This window comes from Manis javanica, chromosome X, assembly GCF_040802235.1.
Source record: "Manis javanica isolate MJ-LG chromosome X, MJ_LKY, whole genome shotgun sequence".
Taxonomy (NCBI): Eukaryota; Metazoa; Chordata; class Mammalia; order Pholidota; family Manidae; genus Manis; species Manis javanica.
Genome location: NC_133174.1, coordinates 48,188,908 through 48,212,896, shown reverse-complemented (window position 1 = coordinate 48,212,896; position 23,989 = coordinate 48,188,908). Strand labels below are relative to the sequence as shown.

At 38.9% G+C, this 23,989-nt stretch overlaps 1 long non-coding RNA gene across 1 annotated transcript in view; it reads right to left on the bottom strand.

The window, feature by feature from the left end:
* Window positions 1–23,989, bottom strand: part of LOC140847495 (uncharacterized) — a 298,189-nt gene that overhangs the window by 7,034 nt on the left and 267,166 nt on the right. The gene's annotated exons all lie outside the window — the stretch shown is intronic.

Sequence of the window (23,989 nt, the reverse complement as noted above, 5' to 3'; positions counted from 1 at the left end):
ACTTTTCTGGCCTGTGTGCCAGTACACACGTTGGAGACCATAAAGTTTTTAAGGCTGTTAAATTTTACACCAACAGACACACTGCAAGTTCTCTGAAAGACACAAAGAGAGGAGGAAATGAAAAAGCATATTGGACTCCTACAAATAGGAAATAGTCTGGTAAAACTAATCACCAGCAAACATGTGATAACCTTCAAGAAAAAGGAAAGGAGACTCTGAGAATGGAGCATTGGGCTCGTAAGGTGGGTCCAAGACCTGTAAAAAAAATTTTAAGTCAATAAACAATGTAGTTTGCTAGGATGAATTTGTGGGGACTTTTTTTTTTAGCTTTTTTTCATCGAAGCATAGTTGATAATCAACATTGTATTGGTTTCAAGTATATAAAAAAGTGATTGGACAGTTGCACACATTATTAAATCCTTACTCCAAGTGTAGTTACTATCTGCCAACACAGAAAGATGTCACAGAACCACTTCAAATATTCTCCTTGCTGCACTAACATCCTCATGACCAACTTATATTATGACTTAGATTTTTGTGCCTCTTTATCCCCCTCACCACTCACATCCCATCGCAACCTCTCCCCACTTCTCAGTGTCTGTAAGTCTATGACGATTTTGTTCATTTTGTTTTGTTTTTAGATTCCATATATAAGTGAAAATCATATGGTATTTGTCTCTCTACCTGGCTTATTTCATTTAGCATAATATGATCTAGGTCGATCCATGTTGATGCAAATGTAAGGATTTTTATGGTTGACTATTCCATTGGGTGTATGTACCACCTCCTTATTGATTCACCTATTGATAGATACTTTTGTTGCTTACATATCTTGACAATTGTAAATAATGCAGCAAAAAATATTGGGGTGCACGTATCATTTAGAATAACATTTTCTTTCCTCAGATAAATTCACAGAAGTATAGTTACTGTGTAAGATGGTATTTCAATATTTACTTTTTTGAGAAACTTTCATACTGCTTCCCATACTGGCTGCATCAAATTACATTCCCAACAAGATAAGAGGGTTCCCTTTTCTCCACATCCTTGCCAACGCTTGTTATTTCTTGTCTTTTAGATAGTAGCCATTCTAACTGGTGTGAGGTGATGTCATTGTGGTCTTAATTTGCATTTTCCTGATGATTAGCACTGTGGAGTGCCCATTGGCCATTTGTGTTTATTCTTTGGAAAAATGGCTGTTCAGGTCTTCTGTCTATTTTTGAATCAGGTTTTTTTTGGGTATTGAGGTATATAAGTGCTTCATATATTTTGGATGTTAACCCCTTATCAGATAAATCATTTATGAATGTATTCCCCCAAACTGTGGGTTGACTTTTAGTTTTGTTGCTGGTGCTCTTTGCTGTACAGAAGCTTTTTAGTTTGATGTAGTCCCATTTGTTCATTTTTCCTTTTGTTTCTCTTACCAGTGATACATGTACAGAAAAAAATTACTCATACTGTTACTCAAGAGATTTTTGCCTATATTTTCTTCTAAGCATTTTATGGCTTCATGTCTTATATTTAGGGTTCAATTCATTCCAAGTTTACCTTTGTGTATGAAGTAAGACAGTAATCCAGTTTCATTCTCTTGCATGCAGCTGTCCAGTTTTCTGAACACTTTTATTGAAGAAATATCTATTTCCCCAATGTATATTCATGATCCATTTATCATATATTAATTGACCATATATGCATGGGTTTATTTATGGGATCTTTATTCTATTCCATTAATGTATGGGTCTATTCTTGTGCCAGTACCATACTGTTTTCATTATTGTGGCTTTGTGGTTCTTCTTTCTTAAAATTCCTTTGGCTGTTTGGATCCTTTAGTGGTTCCATATGAACTTTGGGATTATTTGCTATAGTTCATTGAAAAATGCCATTGGCGTTTTGAAATGGATTGAATTGTATCTCTAAGTTACTTTTGTCAGGGTACCATTTTGACAATATTAATTCTTCCTACTGATATGCATGGAACAGCTTTCCATTGATTTGTGCCTTTTTCAGTTTTTCTCATCAGTGTCTTATAATTTTCAGAGCAGGTCCTTCACTTCCTAGCTTAGGTTTATATGTAAGTATTTTATTCTCTATAGGATGCAATTGTAAATGGAATTGTTTTCCTGATTTCTTTCTGTTAGTTCATTTTTAGTATATAGGAATGCAACAGATTTATGTATATTGATTTTGTATCCTGAAACTTGGCTGAACCAACTTATTGGTTCTAACAATTTTTGGTGGAGTCTTTAGGGTTTCTTATACATGGTGCCATATCATTGGCAATTAGTGACAGCTTTAATTCTACCTTACCAACTTTGCTGCATACCTTTTACCTCTTTATTTTTTTCTGATTTCTGTGGCTAAGAACTCCAGTACTAGTACTAATCTAATAAAAGTGGTGAGATTGGGCATCTTGTTCCTGATGTTAGAAGAAAAGCTTTCAGCTTTTCATCATTAAGTATGATGTCATCTGTGAATTTGACATATGTGGCATTTATTACATTTTTCCCTCTACACCCATTTTGTTAAATGCTTTTAGCATGTATTGATATGATCATATTGATTTTATTCTTCCTTTTGTTAATGTGGTATATCACATTGGTAGATTTATGAAAATTGTACCATCATCGCATCCCTGGAATAAATCTCACTTGGTTGTGATGGATGATACTTTTGATGTATTTTAAAATTTTGTCTGCTAATATTTTGTAGAGACTTTCTGCATGTAGTCGTAGAGGATATTAATCTGTAGTTTTCATTTTTTATATTGTGTTAATCTGGTTTTGATGTTAGAGTGACGCTGGCTCACAGAATGAGTTTGGAAGTACTCCCACCTCTTCTATTTTTCACGATACTTTAAGGAGAATGGGTATTAACTCTTTAAATGTTTGGTAGAATTCAGCTGTGAAACAGTCTGGTCCTGAAATTCCATTTTTTGGGAGTGTTTGATTACCAATTCAATTTTGGAACTAGTAGTTGCTTTGTCTATATTTTCTATTTCTTACTTGGTCAGTCTTGGAAGAGTACATTCCTAAGAATTTATCCATTTCTTCTAGGTTTTCTGATTTATTTGCAGGTGATTTTTCATATAATTCTCTCACAATCATTAGAATTTCTGTGGTGTCAGTTTTAACTTCAGTTTCATTTCTGATTATGTTTGTGTCCTCATCCATTTTTTTATGATAAATCTGGCTAGAGTTTTGTTAGTTTATCTTGCTGAAGAATCAGCTCTTGGTTTTATTGTATTTTTTTGCCAGTTGTTTTCTTATTCTCTATTTTATTTATTTCTGTCCTGATCATTTTTATGTCCTTCCATTAACTTTGGCCTTTGTTTGTCCTTTTTCTAGTTCCATTAGTTCTGAGGTTAGACTTTTTATTTGGGATTTTTCTTATTTCTTGAAGTAGGCCCATATTGCTGCATAATTCCCTTTTGGAACCGCTTTTGCTGCATCATACATATTTTGAACTGTTGTGTTTCTTTTTCATTTGTCTACATGTATTTTCTTTATTTACTCTGGTTTGTTCATTTATCTACTGATTATATAGTGGCAAGTTGTTTTTTCTCCATATGTTTGTGGGGTTTTTGTATTCTTCATGAAATGGCTTTCTAATTTTACACCATTGTTGTCTGAAGAGGTGCTGGATACAATTTAAATATTTTTGTATTTATTGAGGATCTTTTACATCCTAATATCTGATCTATTCTAGAGAATATTCCATGTGAACTTGAGAAAAATATGTATCCTGATGGTTTTAGGTGGAATGTTCTATATATATCTGTTAAGTCCAACTGGTCCACTGTGTTGTTCAACACCTCTGTTTCCTTATTTATTTTCTGTCTGGATGATATGTCCATTGATGTAAGCAGGGTTTTAAAATTCTATATGATTTTGTTGTCATTGTCATCTATTTCCTCATATAAGTTTGTTAGTATTTGTTTTATATATTTAAGAGCTCCATTATTAGGTGCATAGATATTTACAATTGTTATATCCTCTTGTTGGACTGATCACTTTGTCATTATATAGTGCCCTTCTATTTCCTGTTACTTTCTTTGTTTTGAAGTCTATTTTGTTCTGATATAAATACTGCTACTCCTGCTTGTTTCTCCCTTTTATTTGCATGGAATGTCTTCTTCCATTCCTTCACTTTCAGTATATATATGTCTTGAGATCTGAAATTAATCTCTCATAGGCAGCATATAGATTGGTGCTGTTATTTTATCTATCCTCCATTCATTTGACTGGTGATTTTAGTCCATTTAATTTAAGGTAATTATTATTAGGTATGCACTTATTGCCATTTTACTAATTGTTTTCTGATTGTTTTTGAGTTCCTCTCTGTTACTTTCCTCCTTTATTTTACTCTTGTGGTTTGATACTTTTAGTGTTACACTTGGGTTTCTAGTTTTTACTTTTTGTGTGTCTATTATGGGCTTTAGGTTTGTGGTAAACATCATGATCTAGATAGTTTCCTAAATATGTAACAATCTATATTTGATGGTTGCTCTCCTTTAAACACAATCTAAACATGCTACTCTTTTATTCTTGTTCCTCCACACCTTATGTATAAGATATCAGAATCCGCATATTTTTTTGTATCTCTTTACTGGTTTTGTGTACAGTTGATTTTACTGATCGTTTTGAATTTCATTCTTTCATTTGACTTAATTGGTCTGCTAACTTTACTATAGGTTTATTTTCAGTGGTGAAAGATATTTCAACTTAAGAACATTTCCATCTACAGAATTCCCTTTTTCATATCCTGGAAATCTGATTTAGTGGTGGTCAATTCTTTTAAATTTCATTTATCTGGGGTAGAGTCACAATGGAAGCATGAGTAGAGCAGCAGAAATCTCCTCCCAAAACCAAATATATCTATGAAAATATAACAAAGACAACTCTTTCTAGAATAGAGACCAGAGGACACAGGACAACATCCAGACCACATCCACAACTGCGAGAACCCAGCACCTTGTGAAGGGGGTAAGATACAAGCCCCGGCCTGGCAGGACCCGAGCACCCTTCCCCCCAGCTCCTGGTGGGAAGAGTGGAGTCGGAGTGGGAAGGGAGGGAGCCCAGGACTGCTGAACACCCAGTCCCAGCCATCCAGACCAGAGTGCAGACACACTGCATGCGTGGGGTCCTGGATACTAGGGAATCAGGTCAGCAAGACTGGTGAGGGGGTAACGGAGGCTGGCGCTGGAGGACAAACAAAAGTGAGCGGCCATTATTTATTTTTTTTTGGCGAGTGCTTTTTGGAAGTCTTAAAGGGACAGGGACTCCAATACTAGGGAAACAGGGAAGCAAGACTGGTGAGCGGATGCCTGAGGCCAGCACCAGAGAACAAAGAAATGCAAGCAGCCATTTTTTTTTCTTTTCTGGCGAGTGCTTTCTGGAAGTCTTAAAGGGACAGGGACCCCAATACTAGGGAAACACGGAAGAAAGTCTGGTGAGCAGATGCCTGAGGCCGGCGCCTGAGGACAAAGAAAAGTGAGTGGGTTTTTTTGTTTGTTCATTTTTTTTGGTTTTTTTTTCAAATTATTAATTAAAAAAGTTTTTCTTTTTTTGTTTTGTTTTGGCGAGTGCTTTTTGGAAGTCTGAAAGGGGCAGGGCAGGACACTTAGTCCAGAGGTAGGGAATCCAGGGATCTCTGGGCAGTGTAACACCCTGGGCAGCAGGGAACACGGAGGCCCCTTACTGAGATAAATAGCTTCCCGGCCACACCCCCTCCAACAGTGCTCCACCATTTTAGAGCAGCAGCCCAAGCCAGGCCACGCATGCAGCAACAGCGGAGATAAACTCCATAGGAGCTGGGCAGGAAGCAGAAGCCCTGACTGCACAAAGCTGCTCAGCACAGGCCACTAGAGGTCGCTGTTCTCCCAGGAGAGGAAGGCCACAAACCAATAAGAAGGGAAGTTCTTCCAGCTGTCACTCGTTCCAGCTCTGCAAACTATTTCTATCACCATGAAAAGGTAAAATTACAGGCAAACCAGATCGCAGAGGCAACACCAGAGAAGGAGACAGACCTAACCAGTCTTCCTGAAAAAGAATTCAAAATAAAAATCATAAACATGCTGATGGAGATGGAGAGAAAAATGCAAGAGCAATGGGATGAAGTCTGGAAGGAGATCACAGATGCCAGGAGGGAGATTACAGAAGTGAAACAAACTCTGGAAGGATTTATAAGCAGAATGGATAAGATGCAAGAGGCCATTGATGGAATAGAAACCAGAGAACAGGAACACATAGAAGCTGATGCAGAGAGAGATAAAAGGATATTCAGGAATGAAACAATATTAAGAGAAATGTGTGACCAATCCAAAAAGAACAATATCCGTATTATAGGGGTACCAGAAGAAGAAGAGAGAGGAAAAGGGATAGAAAGTGTCTTAGAAGAAATAAAGCTGAAAACTTCCCCAAACTGGGAGAGGAAATAATCGAACAGACTATGGAAATACACAGAACCCCCAACAGAAAGGACCCAAGGAGGACAACACCAAGACACATAATAATTAAAATGGCAAAGATCAAGAAGGCGGAGCCAGGATGGCGGCGTGAGTAGAGCAGTGGAAATCTCCTCCCAAAAACACATAGAGCTATGAAACTATAACAAAGAAAAATCTTCCTAAAATTAAGACCACAGGACACAGGACAACATCCAGACCACATCCACACCTGCAAGAACGCAGCGCCTTGTGAAGGGGGTAAGATACAAGCCCCGGCCCGGAGGGACCCGAGCACCCCTCCCCCCAGCTCCCGGTGGGTGGAAAGAACCCGGAGCAGTTTTTTTTTTTTTTTGGCGAGTGCTTTTTGGAAGCCTTAAAAGGACAGGGACCCCGTTGCTAGGGAGGCAGGGTGGCGGGACTGGTGAGCGGGTGCCTGGGACTGGCACCTGAGGACAAAGAATATCGCGTGTTTTTCCCTACGGGACCGGTGGGCAGGTGCCTGAGAACGGCACCTGAGGACGGAGGAAATCGTGCATTTTTCCCCTTTTTTTTTTCTCTTTATGGCGAGTGCTTTTTGGAAGCCTTAAAGGGACAGGGACCCCGGTGCTAGGGAGGCAGAGCAGCAGGACGGGTGAGCGGGTGCCTGGGACCGGCACCTAAGGACAAAGAATATCCTGCGTTTTTCCCTGCAGGACCGAAGGGCGGGTGCCTGAGACCGGCGCCTGAGGACGGAGGAAATCGCACGTTTTTCCCCTTTTTTTTTTCTCTTTTTGGCGAGTGCTTTTTGGAAGCCTTAAAGGGACAGGGACCCTGGTGCTAGGGAGGCAGAGCAGCAGGACCAGTGAGCGGGAGCCTGGGACGGGCGCCTGAGGACAAAGAATCTCCTGCTTTTTTCCCTTGCGGGACCGGAGGGCAGGTACCTGAGACCAGCACCTGAAGATGGAGGAAATTGAGTGTTTTTCCCCCTTTTTTTTTCTTCTCTTTTTGGCGAGTGCTTTTTGGAAGCCTTAAAGGGACAGGGACCCCGTTACTAGGGAGGCAAGGCGGAGGGACTGGTGAGCGGGTGCCTGGGACCAGCGCCCGAGGACAAAGAATATTGCGCGTTCTTCCCTGCGGGACCGGTGGGCGGGTGCTTTTTGGAAGCCTTGAAGGGACAGGGACCCTGGTGCTAGGGAGACAGGGCAGCAGGAACAGTGAGTGGGTGCCTGGGACAGGCGCCTGAGGACTAAAAAAAAAATCACGTGTTTTTTCCTTTTTTTTTTCCTGTTCCCTCTCTCATTGTTGCTGTTGTTGTTTTGCTTTGGAGAGTGCTTTTTGGAAGTCTTAAAGGGGCAGGACAGGTCACTTAGACCAGAGGCAGGGAATCTGGGGATCTCTGGGCACTCTAACCCCCTGGGCAGCAGGGAGCACAGAGGCCCCTTACGGAGATAAATAACCTCCCGGCCGCTCCCCCTCCAACGGGGCTCCACCATTTTGGAGGAGCAGCCCCAGCCAGGCCACGCCCACAGCAACAGCGGAGATAAACCCCATAGCAACTGGGCAGGAAGCAGAAGCACTGTATGCGAACAGCTGCACAGCAAAAGCAACTAGAGGTCGCTATTCTCCCAGGAGAGGAAGGCCACAAACCAACAAGAAGGGAAACTCTTCCAGTGGTCACTCGTACCAGCTCTGCAAACTATCTCTATCACCATGAAAAGGCAAAACGACAGGCAGACAAAGATCACAGAGACAACACCTGAGAAGGAGACAGACCTAACCAGTCCTCCTGAAAAAGAATTCAAAATAAAAATCATGAACATGCTGACAGAGTTGCAGAGAAAAGTGCAAGAGCAATGGGATGAGATGCAGAGAAAAATGCAAGAGCAATGGGAAGAAGCCCAGAGGGAAATCACAGATCTCAGGAAGGAGATCAAAGAAGTGAAACAATCCCTGGAAGGGTTTGTAAGCTGAATGGATAAGATGCAAGAGGCCATTGAAGGAATAGAAGCCAGAGAACAGGAACGTAGAGAAGCTGACATAGAGAGAGATAAGAGGATATCCAGGAATGAAACAACACTAAGAGAACTATGTGACCAAGCCAAAAGGAATAATATTCATATTATAGGGATACCAGAAGAAGAAGAAAGAGGAAAAGGGATAGAAAGTCTCTTTGAAGAAATAATTGCTGAAAACTTCCCCAAACTGGGGGAGGAAATAATCTAATAGACCATGGAATTAAACAGAACCCCCAACAGAAAGGATCCAAGGAGGACAACACCAAGACACATAGTAATTAAAATGGCAAGGATCAAGGACAAGGAAAGAGTTTTAAAGGCAGCTAGAGAGAAAAAGGTCACCTGTAAAGGAGAACCCATAAGGCTAACATCAGACTTCTCAACAGAAACCCTACAGGCCAGAAGAGAATGGCATGATATGCTTAATGCAATGAAACAGAAGGGCCTTGAACCAAGGATACTGTATCCAGCACGACTATCATTTAATATGATGGCGGGATTAAACAATTCCCAGACAAGCAAAAGCTGAGGGAATTTGCTTCCCACAAACCACCTCTACAGGGCATCCTACAGGGACTGCTCTAGATGGGAGCACTCCTAAAAAGTGCACAGAACAAAACACACCACATATGAAGAATGGAGAAGGAGGAATAAGAAGGGAGAGAAGAATCTCCAGACAGTGTATATAACAGCTCAATAAGTGAGCTAAGTTAGGCAGTAAGATAGTAAATAAACTAACCTTGAACCTTTGGTAACCACGAATCTAAAGCCTGCAATGGCAATAAGTACCCTAAATGTAAATGGAATGAATGCACCAATCAAAAGACACAGAGTAATACAATGGATAAAAAAGCAAGAACCATCTATATGCTGCTTACAAGAAACTCACCTTAAACCCAAAGACAAGCATAGACTAAAAGCCAAGGGATGGAAAAACATATTTCAGGCAAACAACAGTGAGAAGAAAGCAGGGGTTGCAGTACTAATATCAGACAAAATAGACTTCAAAACAAAGAAAGTAACAAGAGATAAAGGAGGATACTACATAATGATAAAGGGCTCAGTCCAACAAGAGGATATAACCATTCTAAATATATATGCACCCAATACAGGAGCACAAGCATATGTGAAGCAAATATTAACAGAAATAAAGAGGGAAATAGACTGTAATGCATACATTTTAGGAGACATCAACACACCACACACCCACCAGGCAGAAAATAAGTAAGGACACACAGGCACTGAACAACACACTAGAACAGATGGACCTAATAGACATTTATAGAACTCTACATCCAAAAGCAACAGGATATACATTCTTCTCAAGTGCACTTGGAACATTCTCCAGAATAGACCACATACTAGCTCACAAGAAGAGCCTCAGTAAACTCCTAAATATTGAAATTCTACCAACCAATTTTTCAGACCACTAAGGTATAAAAGTAGAAATAAATTCTACAAAGAGAAAAAAAAGGCTCACAAACACATGGAGGCTTAACAACATGCTCCTAAATAATCAATGGATCAATGAACAAATCAAAATTGAGATCAAGGAATACATAGAAAAAAATGACAACAACAACACTAAGCCCCAAGTTCTGTGGGACGCAGCGAAAGCAGTCTTAAGAGGAAAGTATATAGCGATCCAGGCACACTTGAAGAAGGAAGAACAATCCCAAATGAATAGTCTAACATCACAATTATCAAAACTGGAAAAAGAAGAACAAATGAGGACTAAGGTCAGCAGAAGGGGGGACATAATAAAGATCAGAGACGAAATAAACAAAATTGAGAAGAATAAAACAATAGCAAAAATCAACAAAATCAAGAGCTGGTTCTTTGAGAAAATAAACAAAATAGATAAGCCTCTAGCCCAACTTATTAAGAGAAAAAGAGAATCAACTCAAATCAACATAATCAGAAATGAGAATGGAAAAATCACGACAGACTCCACAGAAATACAAAGAATTATTAAAGACTACTATGAAAACCTATATGCCAACAAGCTGGAAAACCTAGAAGAAATGGATAACTTCCTAGAAAAATACAGCCTCCCAAAACTGACCAAGGAAGAAACCCAAAAGTTAAACAAACCAATTACCAGCAAAGAAATTGAAACGGTAATCAAAAAACTACCCAAGAACAAAACCCCGGGACCGGACGGATTTACCTTGGAATTTTATCAGACACACAGAGAAGACATAATACCCATTCTCCTTAAAGTTTTCCTGAAAATAGAACAGGACAGAATACTCCCAAACTCATTCAATGAAGCTAACATCACCCTAATACCAAAACCAGGCAAAGACCCCACCAAAAAAGAAAATTACAGACCAATATCCCTGATGAATGTAGATGCAAAGGTACTCAATAAAATATTAGCTAACAGAATTCAACAGTATATCAAAAGGATCACACAACATGACCGAGTGGGGTTCATCGCAGGGATGCAAGGATGGTACAACATTCGAAAATCCATCAACATCATCCACCACATCAACAAAAAGACAGACAAAAACGACATGATCATCTCCATAGATGCTGAAAAAGCATTTGACAAAATTCAACATCCATTCATGATAAAAACTCTCAGCAAAATGGGAATAGAGGGCAAGTACCTCAACATAATAAAGGCCATATATGATAAACCAACAGCCAGCATTATACTGAACAGCGAGAAGCTGAAAGCATTTCCTCTGAGATCGGGAACAAGACAGGGATGCCCACTTTCCCCAGTGTTGTTTAACATAGTACTGGAGGTCCTAGCCACGGAAATCAGACAAAACAAAGAAATACAAGGAATCCAGATTGGCAAAGAAGAAGTTAAACTGTCACTATTTGCAGATGATATGATACTGTACATAAAAAACCCTAAAGACTCCACTCTGAAACTACTAGAACTGATATCGGAATACAGCAATGTTGCAGGATACAAAATTAACACACAGAAATCTGTAGCTTTCCTATACACTAACAATGAATCAATAGAAAGAGAAATTAGGAAAACAATTCCATTCACCATTGCATCAAAAAGAATAAAATACCTAGGAAGAAACCTAACCAAAGAAGTGAAAGACTTATACTCTGAAAACTACAAGTCACTCTTAAGAGAAATTAAAGGGGACACGAATAAATGGAAACTCATCCCATGCTCATGGCTAGGAAGAATTAATATCGTCAAAATGGCCATCCTGCCCAAAGCAATATACAGATTTGATGCAATCCCTCTCAAATTACCAGCAACATTCTTCAATGAATTGGAACAAATAATTCAAAAATTCATATGGAAACACCAAAGACCCCGAATAGCCAAAGCAATCCTGAAAAAGAAAAATACAGTAGGTAGGATCTCACTCCCCAAATTCAAGCTCTACTACAAAGCCATAGTAATCAAGACCATTTGGTACTGGCATAAGAACAGAGCCACATACCAGTGGAACAGATTAGAGACTCCAGAAATTAACCCAAACATATATGGTCAGTTAATATTTGATAAAGGAGCCATGGACATACAATGGCAAAATGACAGTCTCTTCAACAGATGGTGCTGGCAAAACTGGACAGCTACATGTAGGAGAATGAAACTGACTGGACCATTGTCTAACCCCATATACAAAGGTAAACTCAAAATGGATCAAAGACCTGAATGTAAGTCATGAAACCATTAAACTCTTGGAAAAAAACATAGGCAAAAACCTCTTAGACATAAACATGAGTGACCTCTTCTTGAACATATCTCCCCGGGCAAGGAAAAGAACAGCAAAAATGAGCAAGTGGGACTACATTAAGCTGAAAAGCTTCTGTACAGCGAAGGACACCATCAGTAGAACAAAAAGGAACCCTACAGTATGGGAGAATATATTTGAAAATGACAGATCCGATAAACGCTTGACGTCCAGAATATATAAAGAGCTCACATGCCTCAACAAACAAAAAACAAATAATCCAATTAAAAAATGGGCAGAGGAGCTGAATAGACAGTTCTCCAAAGAAGAAATTCAGATGGTCAAGAGACACATGAAAAGATGCTCCACATGGCTAATCATCAGAGATATGCAAATTAAAACCACAATGAGGTATCACCTCACACCAGTAAGGATAGCTGCCATCCAAAAGACAAACAACAACAAATGTTGGCGAGGCTGTGGAGAAAGGGGAACCCTCCTACACTGCTGGTGGGAATGTAAATTAGTTCAACCATTGTGGAAAGCAGTATGGAGGTTCATCAAAATGCTCAAAACAGACCTACCATTTGACCCAGGAATTCCACTCCTAGGAATTTACCCTAAGAACGCAGCAATCAAGTTTGAGAAAGACAGATGCACCCCTATGTTTATCGCAGCACTATTTACAAAAGCCAAGAATTGGAAGCAACCTAAATGTCCATCGGTAGATGAATGGATAAAGAAGATGTGGTACATATACACAATGGAATACTACTCAGCCATTAGAAGTGGAAAAATCCAACCATTTGCAGTAACATGGATGGAGCTGGAGACTATTATGCTCAGTGAAATAAGCCAAGCGGAAAAGAGAAATACCAAATGATTTCACTCATCTGAGGAGTATAGGAACAACGGAAAAACTGAAGGAACAAAACAGCAGCAGAATTACAGAACCCAAATATGGACTAACAGGTACCAAAGGGAAACGAACTGGGGAGGATGGGTGGTCAGGGAGGGATGGGGGGGAAGAAGAAGGGGGGTATTAATATTAGCATGCATGGGGGGGAGGGAGAAAGGGGAGGGTGGGCTGCACAACACAGAGAGGACAAGTAGTGACTCTACAACATTTTGCTAAGCTGATGGACAGAAACCATAATGTGGTTGTTAGGTGGGACCTGATATAGGGGAGAGCAGAGTAAACACAGTATTCTTCATGTAAGTGTGGATTAAAAATTTTAAAAAAAAAGAAAAGAAGGAAAGAAAGAAAGAAAAGGGGGATTTCTCCATGATAGGATAAAACTATTGGTAAATCAAAGATCAATGCATGCTTTAAATATCCTTAATGTTGATCACTTAAAGGGTGTCAGATGATCAGCTATGGAGGTACTCTTTTCTGATAATATTCCTTTCTCTTAATAAAAAAAAAAAAAGCAGTTACTGTATGCTGACCTCCAATAAGTTCTTCACAGTGGTATAGAGGGCATGTCAAAGTGTGGGCAAAGGGTCTTTTTGTTTCTATGCAGAAGATCAAGTCCTAGCTCGGATACCCAGAAAATGAACTAAGATACGATATGAGGAGGAGCTCCAGCATCAGCACTCTCTGGAGGAATTGTGCCGAGGGATGATCATCAAAAAGCCTCCACAGGGATCCGGACGATGCTGCGGTTGTGGCTGCATCCAGCCCACCGTCTCCTGGACTTGCTGTAGGAATGAGGAGGGAAATGTCTAGGCTGGCATGTGCGTACAGTGAGACAACGAATTTGACCAGATTTGTACTGTTGGAACTCAACCAGGAGTTGGGAGGGGTGCAAGTTGTACACTCCAAAATCTCATGACTATAGACTATCTATGGTTAAAAGAACATATGGGATGTGAACAGATCCCAGAAATGGGCTGCTTTAATTTGTCTGATGGTTCAAGTACAGTTGGACAATATCCATCATATCATAGATAAATTTTCACAAATGCCTAGGGTGCCTAAATGGTTTTCTTGGCTTCACTGGAGATGGATGGTAATTATAGATTTGCTTTGTTTATGTCACCGTATTCCTATTATGTTAATATGTGTGTGCAAATGAGTTAGTAGTTTAATACCTATACATACTTAAGATACTCTACAAGAAGATAGGTCAAAGAAATAATCAATCCTCCCGTGTTTTCTTTCATATGCTACATCTATAGCTTTTCTACTTCCTTCCTAATTACAACCCTTAAATAGAATTCATGCCTCATATCTAATTTACCGAGCATCATAATTCCTCCAGGTGGTAAAGATACCTCGAGACAAGTGCTGGGCATAGAAGCCACAGGGTATAAATCTGCAAAGAAGTAAAAAGCTAACCTTTTCAAACAATATGGCTTCTCTCTCACTTACCAACTTTACATCTCCCTGTATGGCCCCGGTAGATGACTGGTTAGCCAGAGACGGGTAAGATTCCTCAAGGGAGGAACAACCTAAGACAGGTACAGTCGCAGGGGGGCCATCAGGTGAGAAATTGGGGATAAACAGAGGTGAGGCTTAGAACCTCATCCCCCCTGTTTTGAGAGAAATCTGTATCCGTGGATGTTTTGCTGCCCTTGTCTAGCTTGGATCAATACTTAGTCCATAGGCACACAGCTGATCATCTGATCATCTACATTTGCCCTCTTACAGCACTAAACTATGTTTTCTACCTTTATCTTGCATCTACCTACCACTTCAGCATTTCATTAAAAATAAAAATAATTATAATAATAAAGGGAGAAATGTGGGATAAACATATAAATCAAGTACAAAAATCAAACGAATATTCATATTTGACCTGATTGTTTATAGGTCATAATGCGTGATCAAAACAGAAAGTTTCTGTGATGAATGCCCTTGTACTGTTCACCATGTAAGAATTTATTCACTATGTAAGAATTCGTTCACCATGTAAGGACTTGTTCGTTATGCTTCAGAAGATTGGAGACTGATGAGAATTAGGCTTGAGATGGATTAATGATTGTACATTGAGCATTGACCCCCCTATACTGAATTTTATTGTTGTTAACAACCATTTGATCAATAAATATGAGAGATGCCCTCTCAAAAAAAAAATGGCAAAGATCAAGGGCAAGGAAAGTGTTTTAAAGGCAGCTGGAGAGAAAAAGGTCACCTATAAAGGAAAACCCATCAGGCTATCATCAGACTTCTCGACAGAAACCCTACAGGCCAGAAGAGAATGGCATGATATATTTAATGCAATGAAACAGAAGGGCCTTTAACCAAGGATACCCTATCCAGCACTACTGTCATTTAAATATGATGGTGGGATTAAACAATTCCCTGACAAGCAAAACCTGAGGGAATTTGCTTCCCACATAACATCTCTGCAGTGCATCTTACAGGGACTGCTCAGGATGGGAGCACTCCTAAAATGAACACAGAACAATACACCCAATATATGAAGAATGGAGGAGGAGGAATGAGAAGGAAGAGAAGAAAAGAATCTCCAGACAGTGTATATAACAGCTCAGTATGCAAGCTAAGTTAGGCACTAAGACACTAAAGACGCTAACATTGAACCTCTGGTAACCACGAATTTAAAGCCTGCAATGGCAATAAGTACATATCTCTCAATAGTCACCCTAAATGTAAATGGAGTTAATGCACCAATCAAAAGACAGAGTAGTAGAATGGATAAAAAAGCAAGACCCATCTATGTGCTGTTTACAAGAAACTCACCTCAAACCCAAAGACATGTACCGACTGAAAGTCAAGGGATGGAAAAACAAATTTCAGGCAAACAACAGGGAGAAGAAAGCAGGGGATGCAGTACTAATATCAGACAAATACTCTTCAAAAGAAAGAAAATAACAAGAGATAAAGAAGGACACTACATAATGATAAAGGGCTCAGGACAACAAGAGGATATAACCATTCTAAATATATATGCACACAACACAGCAGCACCAGCATATGTGAAACAAATACTAACGGAACTAAAGGGGGAAATAGACTGCAATGCAGTCTATTTTTTAGGACCACTCACGCCAAAGGATAGATCCACCGGGCAGAAAATAAGTAAGGACACAGAGGCACTGAACAACACACTAGAACAGTTGGACCTAATAGACATTTATAGAACTCTACATCCAAAAGCAACAGGATATACATTCTTCTCAAGTGCACATGGAACATTCTCCAGAATAGACCACATACTAGCCCACAAAAGAACCTCAGTAAAATCCAAAATATTGAAATTCTACCAACCAATTTTCAGACCACAAAGGTATAAAAGTAGAAGTAAATTCCACAAAGAAAACAAAAAGGTTCACAAACACATGGAGGCTTAACAACATGCTCCTAAATAATCAATTGACCAATGAACAAATGAAAATAGAGATCAAGGAATATATAGAAACAAATGACAACAACAACACTAAGCCCCAACTTCTGTGGGACGCAGTGAAAGCAGTCTTAAGAGGAAAGTATATAGCGATCCAGGCACACTTGAAGAAGGAAGAACAATCCCAAATGAATAGTCTAACATCACAATTATCAAAACTGGAAAAAGAAGAATAAATGAGACCTAAAGCCAACAGAAGGGGGGACATAATAAAGATGAGAGAAGAAATAAACAAAATTGAGAAGAATAAAACAATAGCAAAAATCAACAAAACCAAGAGCTGGTTCTTTGAGAAAAAGAACAAAATAGCTAAGCCTCTAGCCAAACTTATTAAGAGAAAAGGAGAATCAACACAAATTAACAGAATCAGACACGAGAATGGAAAAATCATGACAGGCTCCACAGAAATACAAAGAATTATTAAAGACTACTATGAAAACCTATATGCCAAAAAGCTGGAAAACCTAGAAGAAATGAACAACTTCCTAGAAAAATACAACCTTCCAAGACTGACCAAGGAAGAAACACAAAATCTAAACAAACCAATTACCAGCAAAGAAATTGAAGCAGTAATCAAAAAACTACCAAAGAACAAAACCCCCGGGCCGGACGGATTTACCTTGGAATTTTATCATACACACAGAGAAGACATAATCCCCATTCCCCTTAAAGTTTTCCTGAAAATAGAAGAGGACGGAATACTCCCAAACTCATTCAATGAAGCCAACATCACCCTAATACCAAAACCAGGCAAAGACCCCACCAAAAAGTAAAATTACAGTTCAATATCCCTGATGAATGTAGATGCAAAAATACTTAATAAAATATTAGCAAACAGAATTCAAAAAAATATCAAAAGGATCATACACCACAACCAAGCGGGATTCATCCCAGGGATGCAAGGATGGTACAGCATTCGAAAAATCCATCAACATCATCCACCACATCAACAAAAAGAAAGACAAAAACCACATGATCATCTTCATAGATGCTGAAAAAGCATTTGACAAAATTCAACATCCATTCATGATAAAAACTCTCAGCAAAATGGGAATAGAGGGCAAGTACCTCAACATAATAAAGGCCATCCATGATAAACCCACAGCCAACATTATACTGAACAGCGAGAAGCTGAAAGCTTTTCCTCTGAGATCGCGAGCTAGACAGGGATGCCCACTCTCCCCACTGTTATTTAACATAGTATTGGAGGACTTAGCCACGGCAATCAGACAAAACAAAGAAATACAAGGAGTCCAGATTAGTAAAGAAGAAGTTAAAGTGTCACTACTTGCAGATGACATGATATTGTACATAAAAAACCCTAAAGATTCCACTCCAAAATTACTAGAATTGATATTGGAATACAGCAAAGTTGCAGGATACAAAATTAACACACAGAAATCTGTAGCTTTCCTATACACTAACAATGAACCAATAGAAAGAGAAATCAGGAAAACAATTCTGTTCACAAATGCATCAAAAAGAATAAAATATCTAGGAATAAACCTAACCAAAGAAGTGAAAGACCTATATCCTGAAAACTACAAGTCACTATTAAGAGAAATTAAAGGGGACACTAACAAATGGAAACTCATCCCATGCTCATTGCTAGGAAGAATTAATTTCATTAAAATTGGTATCCTGCCCAAAGCAATATACAGATTTCATGCAATCCCTATCAAATTACCAGTAACCGTCTTCAATGAACTGGAACAAATAATTTAAAAATTCATATGGAAACACCAAAGACCTCGAATAGCCAAAGCAATCCTGAGAAAGAAGAATAAAGTAGGGGGATCTCACTCCCCAACTTCAAGCTCTACTACAAAGCCGTAGTAATCAAGACCATTTGGTACTGGCACAAGAACAGAGCCTCAGACCAGTAGAACAGATTAGAGACTCCAGACATTAACCCAAATATATATGGTCAATTAATATTTGATAAAGGAGCCATGGACATACAATGGCGAAATGACAGTCTCTTCAACAGATGGTGCTGGCAAAACCGGACAGCTACATGTAGGAGAATGAAACTGGACCATTGTCTAACCCCATACACAAAAGTAAATTCAAAATGTATCAAATACCTGAATGTAAGTCATGAAAGCATAAAACTCGTAGAAAAAAACATAGCAAAAACCTCTTAGACATAAACATGAGTGACCTCTTCTTGAACATATCTCCCTGGGCATGGAAGACAAGAGCAAAAAGGAACAAGTGGGACTATATTAAGCTGAAAAGCTTCTGTACAACAAAAGGCACCATCAATAGAACAAAAGGGCATCCTACAGTATGGGAGAACATATTTGAAAATGACAGTCCGACAAAGGCTTGACGTCCAAAATATATAAAGAGCTCCCCCACCTCAACAAACAAAAACAAACAATCCACTTAAAAAATGGGCAGAGGAACTGAACAGACAATTCTCCAAAAAAGAAATACAGATGGCCAACAGACACATGAAAAGGTGTTCCACATTGCTAATTATCAGAGAAATGCAAATAAAGCTACAATAACATATCACCTCACACCAGTACGGATGGCTACCATCCAAAAGACAAACAACAACAAATGTTGGCGAGGCTGTGGAGAAAGGGGAACCCTCCTACACTGCTGGTAGGAATGTAAATTAGTTCAACCATTGGGGAAAGCAGTATGGAGGTTCTTCAAAAAGCTCAAAATAATCTTACCATTTGACCCAGGAATTCCACTCCTAGGAATTTACCCTAAAAACGCAGCACTCAAGTTTGAAAAAGACAGATGCACCCCTATGTTTATCGCAGCACTGTTTACAATAGCCATGAATTGGAAGCAACTTAAGTGTCCATCAGTAGATGATTGGGTAAAGAAGATGTGGTACATATACACAATGGAATATTACTCCGCCATAAGAAGAAAACAAATCTTACCATTTGCAACAACATGGATGGAGCTAAAGGGTATTATGCTCAGTGAAATAAGCCAAGCAGAGAAAGAGAAATACTAAATGATTTCACTCATCTGTGGAGTATAAGAACAAAGAAAAACTGAAGGAACAAAACAGCCGCAGAATCACAGAACCCAAGAATGGACTAACAGGTACCAAAGGGAAAGGGACTGGGGAGGATGGGTGGGTAGGAAGGGATAAGAGGGGGAGAAGACGAAGGGAGGTACTAAGATTAGCATGCATAAAGGGGGGGTGGGAAAATGGGGAGGGCTGTACAACACAAAGAAGACAAGTAGTGATTCTACAGCATTTTGCTATGCTGATGGACAGTGACAGTAAAGGGGTTAAAAGGGGGGACCTGGTATAGGGGAGAGCCTAGTAAACATAATATTCTTCATGTAATTGTAGATTAATGATAATAAAAAAAAGAAAGTGGGATTACTCCTTGATACAATAAAACTAACTGTAAATCAGCGATTAATGCAGGCTTTAAATATCCTTAATTTTGATCATTTAAAGGGTATCAGGTGATCAGCTATGGAAGTACATTTTTCTTATAATATTCCTTTCTCTTAAAAAACAAAAAGAAAAACAAAAGCAGTTCCTGTGTGTTGACCTCCCATAAGTTCTTCACAATGTTATAAAGGGCATATCAAAGGGTGTGCAAAGGGTCTGTTTGTATTTATACAGAGTATGAAAGCCTAATTTGGCTACCCAGAAAACGAACTAAGATATGATATGAAGAAGTTCCAACATCAACATACTCTGGAAGAGTCATTCCGGAAGATGATCATCAAAACACGTCAACAAAGATCCTGGCGCTGTTGCAGTTGTAGCTGCATTCATCCCACTGGTTCCTGAAATTGCCATTGGAATGAAGAAGGAGATATCTAAGCTGGCCTGTGCATACAGTAAAATAACAAATTTGACTAGATCTATACGGTTGGAACTCAACCAAGAATTAGGAGAAGTGCAAGTTGCAGGGCTCCAAAATCTTGAGACTACAGACAATCTACTGTTAAAAGAACATATGGGATGTGAACAGTTCCCAGGAATGTGTTATTTTAAATTGTTTGCTTTTTCTCAAACTATTTAAATTCAGTTAGACAATATCCATCATATCATTGATAACTTTTCACAAATGCTTAGGGTGCCTAATTGGTTTTCTTGGTTTCACTGGAGATGGCTGATAATTGTAGGTCTGCTTTGGTTATGTAACTGTATTCCTATTATGTTAATGCATGTGCACAATTTAATTAGTAGTTTAAAACCTATATATGCTTAAGTTACTCTACCAGAAGATATGTCAAAGAAATAACCAATCTTCTATAGCTTTTTTTCTTCCTTCCTAATTACAACCCTTAAATAGAATTCGTGCCTCATATTGAATTTACCGAGTATCATAATTCTTCCAAGTGGTAAAGATACCTCAAGACAAATGCTGGGCATAAAACCCACAGGGCATAAATATTCAATGAAGTAAAAAGGTATCCTTTCAAACAATATTGCTTCTCTCTCACTTACCAACTTTTCATTTCCCTGTATGGCTCCAGAAGATGACGGGTTAGACAGAGAAGAGTAAGATTCCTCAAGGGAGGAACACCCTAAGACAGGCACAGTCACAGGAGGGCCATCAGGTGAGAAATTGTGGACAAACACAGGTGAGGCTTAGAACCTCACCCCCCCTGTTTTGAGAGAAATCTTCTGCATCCGTGCATATTTTGTTGCCCTTGTCTAGCTTGGATTAATACTTAGCCTATAGGCACCCACCTGATCATCTACATTTGCTTTCTTACAGCAGTAAACTATGTTTTCTACCTTAATCTTGCATCTACCTACCACTTCAGCATTTTATTAACAATAATAATAATAATAATAATAATAATAATAATGATAATAATAATAATAATAATAAGGGAGAAATGTGGGATTCACTTACAAATCAAGTATAAAAATCAAATATTAGTATTTGACCTGATTGTTTATAGTTCATAATGCGTGATTAAAACCGAAAGTTTCTGTGACGACTGCCCTTGTACTGTTCACCATGTAAGAAGTTATTCACTATGCAAGAATTTGTACACCATGTAAGAATTTGTTCATTGTACTTCAGAATATCTGAGATTGATGAGAATTAGGCTTGGGGTGGATTAATGATTGTGCATTGAGTCCCCTGTACAGAATTTTATTTTTGTTAACTGTTAATAACCATTTGATCAATAAATATGAGGGATGCCTCTCAAAACAAAATTTCATTTTTCTAGGCAACTTTTAATCTCTCCTTTGCTTCTGAATGATAACCTTTCTGGGTAGAAGATTATGGGTTGTAAGTTCTTCCTTTTCATTATATTAAATATTTCATGCTACTCCCTTCTGGTCTTTAAGGATTCTTCCAAGAAATCTGTGGATAGCTTTATGTAGATTCCTTTACAGTTAATTGCTTCTTTCTTTCTGCTTTTAAGATTCTCTTTATCTTTAATCTTTGCCATTTAAATTAGTATTTGTCTTTCTGGGGTTCTTTTTGTTAGGGGCTCTATTTTCTTCCAGGACCTGGGTGTCTATTTCCTTCCCCAGATAGGGAAGTTTTCAGCTATAATTTCATCACAGTCTTTATACTCCTTTTTTCTCTGTCCTCCTCCCATGTTATGTGAATATTGTTTTATTGGATTCATCACAGAGCACTTTTATGCTCTCATTTATAGAAATTCTTTTGTTCTCTCTGTTCCTCAGTTTCTTTTCCTGTTCTCTTTTTTCAGTCTCATTTACTCTCTCCTGTACTTCCAGAAATCTGCTGTTCATTCCCTCCATTGTATTTTTCATTTCTGTTATTATATTCTTCAGTCTGTATGGTTCTTTTGTAAATCTTCTGTCTGTTGATGCTCTCATTGAGATCATAAATTCTTTTCTGTAAGTCATTGAGCATTTAAAAAAAAATTTATTTTTGGTATCATTAATCTACAATTACATGAAGGACATTATGTTTACTAGGCTCCCCCCTCCACCAAGTCCCCCCCACATCCCCGTTCACAGTCACTGTCCATCAACATAGTAAGATGCTGTAAAATTACTACTTGTGTTCTCTGTGTTGCACAGCCCTCCCTGTGCCCTCCCCACACTATACATGCTAATCGTAATGTCCCCTTTCTTTTCTTCCCACCCTTATCCCTCCCTTCCCACCCACCCTCCCCAGTCCTTTTCCCTTTGGTAACTATTAGTCCATTCTTGGGTTCTGTGCTTCTGCTGCTGTTTTGATCCTTCAGTTTTCTTTTGTTCTTATACTCCACATATGAGTGAAATCATTTGGTACTTGTCTTTCTCCACCTGGCTTATTTCACTGAGCATAATACTCTCTAGCTCCATCCATGTTGTTGCGAATGGTAGGATCTGTTTTTTTCTTAAGGCTGTGTAATATTCCATTGTGTATATGTACCACCTCTTCTTTATCCATTCACCTACTGATGGACATTTAGGTTGCTTCCATATCTTGGCTATTATAAATAGTGCAGCAATAAACATAGGGGTGCATCTGTCTTCTTCAAACTGGAGTGCTGCATTCTTGGGGTAAATTCCTAGAAGTGGAATTCCTGGGTCAAATAGTATTTCTATTTTGAGCATTTGAGGAACCTCCCTACAGCTTTCCCCAATGGTTGAATTAATTTACATTCCCACCAGCAGTGTAGGAGGGTTCAGCTTTCTCCACAACCTTGCCAACATTTGTTGTTGTTTGTCTTTTGGATGGTAGCCATCCTTACTGGTGTGAGATATGTCATTGTGGTTTTAATTTGCATTTCTCTGATGACAAGCGATGCGGAGCATCTTTTCATGTGTCTGTTGGCCATCTGAATTTCTTCTTTAGAGAACTGTCTATTCAGCTCCTCTGCCCATTTTTTAATTGGATTGTTTGCTTTTTGTTTGCTGAGGTGTGTGAGCTCTTTATATATTTTGGATGTCAAGCCTTTATTGGATCTGTCATTTACGAATATATTCTCCCACACTGTAGGATACCTTTTTGTTCTATTGATGGTGTCCTTTGCTCTACAGAAGCTTTTCAGCTTCACATAGTCCCAGTTGTTCATTTTTGCATTTGTTTCCCTTGGCCGGGGAGATATGTTCAAGAAGAGGTCACTCATGTTTATGTCTAAGAGGTTTTTGCTTATGTTTTCTTCTAAGAGTTTAGTGGTTTCATGATTTACATTCAAGTCTTTGATCCATTTCGAATTTACTTTTGTGTAGGGGGTTACACAGTGATCCAGTTTCATTCTCTTACATGTAGCTGTCCAGTTTTGCCAGCACCATATGTTGAAGAGACTGTCATTTCCCCATTGTATGTCCATGGCCCCTGTATCAAATATTAGTTGACCATGTATGTTTGGGTTAATGTTTGGCGTCTCTTCTGTTCCATTGGTCTGTGGCTCTGTTCTTGTGCCAGTACCAAATTGTCTTTATTACTGTGGCTTTGTAGTAGAGCTTGAAGTTGGGGAGTGTGATCCCCCCCCCCCACTTTATTCTTCCTTCTCAGGATTGCTTTAGCTATTCGGGGTCTTTGGTGTTTCCATATGAATTTTTGAACTATTTTTTCCAGTTCATTG